This window comes from Nicotiana tabacum, chromosome 12 (genome assembly GCF_000715075.1).
Source record: "Nicotiana tabacum cultivar K326 chromosome 12, ASM71507v2, whole genome shotgun sequence".
NCBI lineage: Eukaryota > Viridiplantae > Streptophyta > Magnoliopsida > Solanales > Solanaceae > Nicotiana > Nicotiana tabacum.
In genome coordinates, this window is record NC_134091.1 from 24,014,158 (window position 1) to 24,021,556 (window position 7,399).

The following is a 7,399-nucleotide window of genomic DNA, read 5'->3' on the forward strand; positions in this document are numbered from 1 at the left end:
CAAGTTTTGAAAAGCAAGTATCAAAACTTAAGTTTCACTTACCTTACTAACGAAAAATTTTCCAACATTGCGACTTCTAAAACACCAATCAAACGGCCTCCAATGACCTCAATCTATGCGAAATATTAATTAGCGATGTCAATTACACTAGTTAAAGTTATCACATAATTCTTATACAAAAGCTAGTTAATAATTGACATGCTAACGATTCAACCAATCCCTTAATCACTCACAAATGTAAAACTCATTAAACTGAAAAGGTTTCTAACTGGACTTTTATGTCTCATTAATACATATGTAGTGTTGAAAGATTCCAAGTCTAATCACACGAAAACGTAATGTGACTAATTTAAAGTGCAGATCCCATGAATTCTCTGTGCACATTATTTGACTATAATATGTAATGTTATAGAGTCTTGTCCATAATAGTAAGTTTTCCATTATTAGCCAATAATTACTCAATCACATATCTCCTAAATTATAAAGTACTAGCAGAAGCCGAAACTATTTACCAACAAAGGAAACGCTTTTCCATAGCATTGTACACCCAAGCCTATATTTAATTTAATTCCTCAATCATTACATCATCATTACCAATATAATTACTCTACTCCAATTTCACTGAATACTACTGTATGTAAGAATTAAGAATAGACATACCTGTTAACTTGATATATCTCTTTTCTTACAAGAATTCCTACGCAGTGGAGAATTAATCACGCCGACACAATAAGTATTTTTCCCTAAAATTAGTTCATAAAGTTTTACGTGTTATATATATATATATATATATATATATATATATATATATATATATATATATATATATATATATATATATATATTCCAATCCCTAAATCCTAACTTTAGCAGCAATAGGTTAAGGCCCGTATTTTATTTTTCATCCCTATTATTATCTAAAATTATTAATATTGCTCAGTGGTATACCTAATTATAAATTAGGTTCACTAATCGTTTATATAGTATATTATCTAATATATAATAAATCTTCTTCATTAGCTTAATCTTTGACCCAACAGGTACCAACAAAATTACTTCTTCAATCTCTCGATTAATTAGTATATAACTATATTTTGAGTTATTACATTCTCCCGCACATAATAAGCGTTCGTCCTCGAATGGGTTAGAAAGTGTACCTGACATCTCAAAAAACTAGGGGTACTTGCTTCGCATGTCTTCTTCGAACTCCCACGTAGCTTCCTCTGTTGGATGGTTGCGCCATAAGCACTGAAGCAACCTTTTTCGACCTCAATTGTAGCACTTGCCTATCAAGAATAGCATCGGATCTTCTTCATAAGTTATGTTCTCATCAAGCTCCACATTCTCAGGCTGAATCTTATGGCTATCATCACGAACATATCATCTAAGCAAAGACACATGAAACACAGGATGAACCGCAGACAACCTCGGAGGTAAAGCAAGTCTTTACGCTACCGACCCGATTCGATCTAAAATCTCATATGGACCAATATACCTCGGACTTAGCTTGCCTCTGCGCCCAAATCTCATGACTTCTTTTATATAGGGACACCTTCAAAAAGTCTTTTTCTCCTTTCATGAATTCCAAATCAAGAACTCTCTTATTCGCATAGGATTTTTGTCTGCTTTGTGCTGTACGAAGTCGGTCTCGTATCAATGCAACTTTCTCCAAAGCTTGTTGAACCAAATCCGGACCCAATAGATATGCTTCATCAGGTTCAAACCATCTAACTGGTGAACGACACTTAAGACCATATATAGCTTCAAATGTCGCCATTTGTATACTCGATTGATAGCTGTTAGTATAAGCAAACTCTGGTAACAACAACTAATCGTCTCAGTGACCACCAAAAACAATCGCACAAGCTCTAAGCAAGTCGTCCAAGATCTGAATAACCCGTTCGGACTGTCCGTCCGTCTGTGGATGGAAAGTTGTGCTCAACTCAACCTGAGAACCCAATGACTTCTGAAAAGACTTACAAAACTCAGCAGTAAATTGTGCACCCCGATCTAATATTATAGAAATAGGCATACCATGAAGCCAAACTATCTCACGGAGGTAAATATCTGCTAACTGTTCTGTAGTATGTGTAACTCGAACTGGTATGAAATATGCGGACACGGAGGTGAGTCTGTCCACGATCACCCATACCATGAAGCCAAACTATCTCACGGAGGTAAATATCTGCTAACTGTTCTGTAGTATGTGTAACTCGAACTGGTATGAAATATGCGGACACGGAGGTGAGTCTGTCCACGATCACCCATACTGAATTATGTTTCTTAAAAGTATGTGGCAACCCAACTACAAATTCTATAGTAATTCTTTCCCACTTCCAGTCAGGGATAATCAAATTCTGCATAACATCACCTATTTTTTGGTGCTCATATTTTACATGCTGACAATTTAAGCAAGTAGTCACATGTTTCAAAATATCATATTCATACCTTTCCACCAGTACAATTCACGCATCTTGATATATTTTTGTAGCACCTGGATGAATAGAGTATCGAGAGCTATGAGCCTCTTCAAGAATCAACTACTTCACATCACCCACCATAGGGATACACAATCTGCCATGTCAATGTAATACATATTTACTATCAATAGAAAATGACTTAACACCACCATTCTGCACTCGATCTCGAAGTCCAGCAAGACGAGAATCATAGAATTGACGAGTCTTGACCTGTCCAACCAAGGATGATTGTGCTACCAAATGCGCAAGTAACCTGCCCGGTAATATATGTTCAATATGCACTCCCCGATTAGCTAATGTCTGAATATCCATAACCATAGGTTTAGTAATAAATTGGGCCAAGCTACCCATAAACTTCTAATCAAGTCGCCTGCCACCACATTCGCCTTTCTGGGATGATATAAAAATAGTAAGATCATAATCTTTGAGTAACTCTAACCACCATAGCTGCCTCAGATTCAGATCCCTTTGCTTGAATATATACTGCAAACTCTTTTGATCAATATAGATTTCACACGGTTCACTATAAAGATAGTGACACCAAATCTTAAGCGCAAATACGATCGCAGTCGGATAATTCTTTTCATGGTTCTTTAGCTGTCAAGATGCATAAGCTACCACTTTGCCATTCTGCATCAGCACACCACCCAAACCGACTCGAGACGCATCACAATAAATAGTAAAAATACATGCACCCGTAAGTAGTGTCAAAATCGAAACTGTAGTTGATGCAGTCTTCGGTTTGTGAAAACTTTCTTCACACTCATTTGACCACTGAAATGCAACACATTTCTGAGTCAATCGTATCAATGGAGTGGCTATCTTTGAGAAACCCTCAACAAACCTGTTATAATATCCCACTAGTCCCAAGAAGCTACGTATCTCTGTAGGAGTAGTGGATCGAGGCCAATCTCGAATTGCCTCTATCTTCTTCGGATCAACTTGAATCCCATCTCGTGACACCACATGTCCCAAAAAGGAAACTTTATCCAACCAAAATTCAACTTTGAGAACTTGGCATAAAGCTTTCGCTCTCTAAGTGTCTGTAGCATAACTCTAAGGTGTTGTTCATGTTCTGCCTCACTTCAAAAGTAGACCAAAATGTCATCAATAAATACAATCACGAAATAATCTAAGAATGGCTTGAATACCCTATTCATGAGGTCCATAAATGTTGTGGGGGCATTAGTAAGCCCGAAGGACATCACCAAAAATTCAAAATGCACGTACCTGATCCAAAAAACTGTCTTGGAGATATCCTCGGTCTTAACTCTCAGTTGATGGTAACCCGATCTCAGGTCAATTTTGGAAAAGTGAGTAGCACCCTGTAGCTGGTCGAATATATTATCAATATATGAAAATGAATATTTATTCTTGATCGTCACCTTATTCAGTTGCCTGTAATAAATACACATTCTCATCGTGCTATCTTTCGTTTTAACAAATAGCTTTGGTGGACCATAAGGCGATACCCTAGGCCTGATGAATCCCTTATCAAGTAGCTCTTGAAGTTGAACCTTTAATTCTCTCAACTCAGCTGGAGACACACGGTATGGAGGAATAGAGATAGGTTGAGTTCTTTGCACCGAATCAATATTGAACTCAATTTCTCTCATCAGAGGAAACCCGGGTAAATCTTCTGGAAACACATAAGCAAATTTTCGAACCACTGGAACACTATCAATAGTAACATCCTCCGAGCGGGTATCATGAACGGTAGTAACATCCTCCGAGCGGGTATCATGAACGGTAGTAATAAAACCCAAACACCCATTATTAATTATTCGACGTGCTTTTACATAAGATATTATCTTCCCCTAAGTAACAGAAGTTATGTATTTCCACACTAAACATGGTTCTCCAAGAAAATAAAAACGTATAAGCTTGGCATGGCAATCAATTGAAGAATAACATGACGCTAACCAATCCATACCCATAATCACATGAAAGTCGGACATTAGCAACACTAGTAGATCAACTACGATGTCCCTTCCCTGAATACATAACACACAGTCTCTATAGACTCTATCCACAGATATAGTCTCCCCCACTGGGGTCACCACTAGATATGGCACATTAAAAGACTCAACTCCTCGTTCTAAGTATATGGCAAAAGATGGAGATACATATGAATACGTAGAATCAGGATCAATAAGAGCGTAAAGTCACGGGCCAACTCCCTTACGCTCGCCAGCAGCACTGATTTTCCCGTGCTGCGCCTGCAGTTCCCCTCACTGCAGGCCAGCCTATTTCCTTTCCCGGGTTTTCAAGCACGATCCTGTGCCTGTTGGTGGGACTCGCCCATGAGGCTCGCCCCAACTTGTGCCGCCCGTAAAATGTCTAGGCACTTGGCCCTAGACATGTCGTGGCACTTCATCTTAGGATCACAATCCATGTGCGCCCTGGGGGATTGGCTTAGGACATGTCTTGTCCCTCGCCCAAGACTGAGCATCGCTCTCGCACGCACAACCCAATCCTCAAGCTTGACACTCGCCTAGTGCATCCGCAACTAGCTCGTGCTTCGCCCGAGTAAGGCAACCTTTATCCCTTGGCCATAGTCATGCACGTCTTTCGTGCCATGCCCATACATAGCCTTTGCGACACACTTCTATCCCGTCTAGTGCAGTGTCGCCCCAGAACTGCACGTTTAGGCCAACGGACCCTTGCTTGCATGGTTGAACCCAAGCCATGCTCACAAGTCGACACATGATGCCCCTAAGATAGGTGCGTCAAGTATCCAATTGACACGGAGGTCTCCTTCCAACATTTGGTAGCCTGCGGGGCTGGTCGTCCCACACATCGAGCCTCCAGCACCTACTTGATGCCCAACGCTAGCCTGAAGGCATTGTGCCGTCCATAGAGTTCCCTAACTCGTATGGATACCTAAGACACTCCTTTGAGTCATCTAGGCAGCCCCTTGAGGTTGCCCCCAAGGTAGCTCGTTCGATACGGCTTGGTGGCAACACGTATGGGGGAGGCAGGTCGGAGCTTTCATCACCTATACCACCCTTATATATGCTTAAAATTAAAAGGCCCAAGTTGCCTGAGTAGACAGATCTACGTTAGACAATCAGAAGAGACTTTTCTCACCAGTTCTTAGCTGAGTCACAACCCCATAGTGCGGGTTATGACAGTAAGACCTATAAGAACCTATAGTAATAATACATGTGACTACCGTGCTAGACTCCTCGACATCATTTCTGGCCATAGCGAAGAATCTAGGTTGTCCACTCGCTCCCTGAGCAACCTGTGCACCCTGTCGACCACATCCATAAGCAATCTGGGGAGCGGCTCTATCTGGCTGAGTCTGAGTTTGTGTACCTTAAGTAGTTCTCTGCGGATGTGTAGTAGCATGGCTAGTAGCAGAATTTCCCTTAGGACAATACTTAGCAATATTCCCTTTTTGACCTCAATTAAAACAATCCCCATATGCTCCAAAACAACGACCATTGTGATTTCTACCACAAGTCGAACACCTTGGATTTTGACCTGATTGATATGATCTATCACCCTTTCTCTGTATCTGTTGTTGTCCCTGTCTAGCTGGATAAATACTCCTATAAGACTGCACCACTGACTCTGACAGAGTAGGCCTGGACAGCCCACGATTAAAACCACTCTTGCCCCCAGATGGAGCTCCACTAAACCTGCTGGCTCAATGAGCCCTTTTGCTTTCTCGCTCGGTCCTGTCCCTCTCCCGATAGGACTCATAATGGAGAGCAGTTTTAACTACCTCTTTGTTGGAACCATCTCGAACATCCCTAACCACCGGACCATGATAACAATGCTCAAGACCATCAATGAACCTTCTCACCTTGTCATGCTCATCTGCAACCAGAAAAGGTGTATAACTAGCTAAGTAAGTGAACTTGCCTCATACTTAGTAATTGTCATAGTGCCCTGCACAGTTGCTCAAACTGACGTCTCATGTCATCTCGTTTGCTCAGTAGAACAAACCTATCCATAAACATAGTTGAAAACTCTAACCAAGTAATAAGTGTCAACCCTTCTCGTCTACCTCTTTGAACTGAATTCCACCATGACCCTGTAGATCCTAAAAATAGAACAATATCAAATTCCACCCATCGAGTCTCCTTCAGCCCCAATGTAGTTAGTATCTTTTCACAACGCTGAATAAATTTCTTGGCTTAATAGAAGCCTGTGTAGCATGAAACTCTAGTGGCTTAAGGTCCATGAAAATTTTAAAATCCTTAGGCCGCTCTGTATTTGTAACAAGCTGAACAATTTGCTGAGGGGCTATCTGAGGAGTTGCAACATTCAACTGAACTTGTGCTTGCGACTGCGAAGTAGCCTGGGGAGCTGGAAGTCTACCTTGAGTAGGCACTAACGCCTCTAACACATTCAACAACCTCACCATTGCGTCTGCATATAGGGTAATAGTAGGCACAACAGCTGGCACTGCTGGTCGAGTATAATGAACTATATGTTCTTTTACTTGATCTGGCATAACAGCTTGGGGTTGACCCATGTCCACAACTTCAGGCTGAGGAGCGGCATGTCTTCTAGTCTGATGAGCCCCAATTTGACCCCCACCTCGGGTAGTACCATGTCCAACACCACGTCTAGCAGATGAGGGTGTGCGTGTCCTAGCCATCTGCGAAAGAAACACTCCAAAGTCATAAGTATGGGCGCCTACATACCCATGAACAAGAGTCTATTAACCACTGCTCCATGACCCGGGACTTAAAGTCTAAGCTCTAATACCAACTTTGTCACATCACAAACTACCCCTAGACGTGATTGGCACCCAGCTAACACCACCTACCAGGTGAACCCCTTTCTCAAACATTTAACCATTTACATAAAACACTTGGAGAAAAATAAGTGTGTGCCTTAAAGTATTATTATTAATTAAATACAAAATAGGTATCCGTACCCAATACGTTAGTCATTTGATA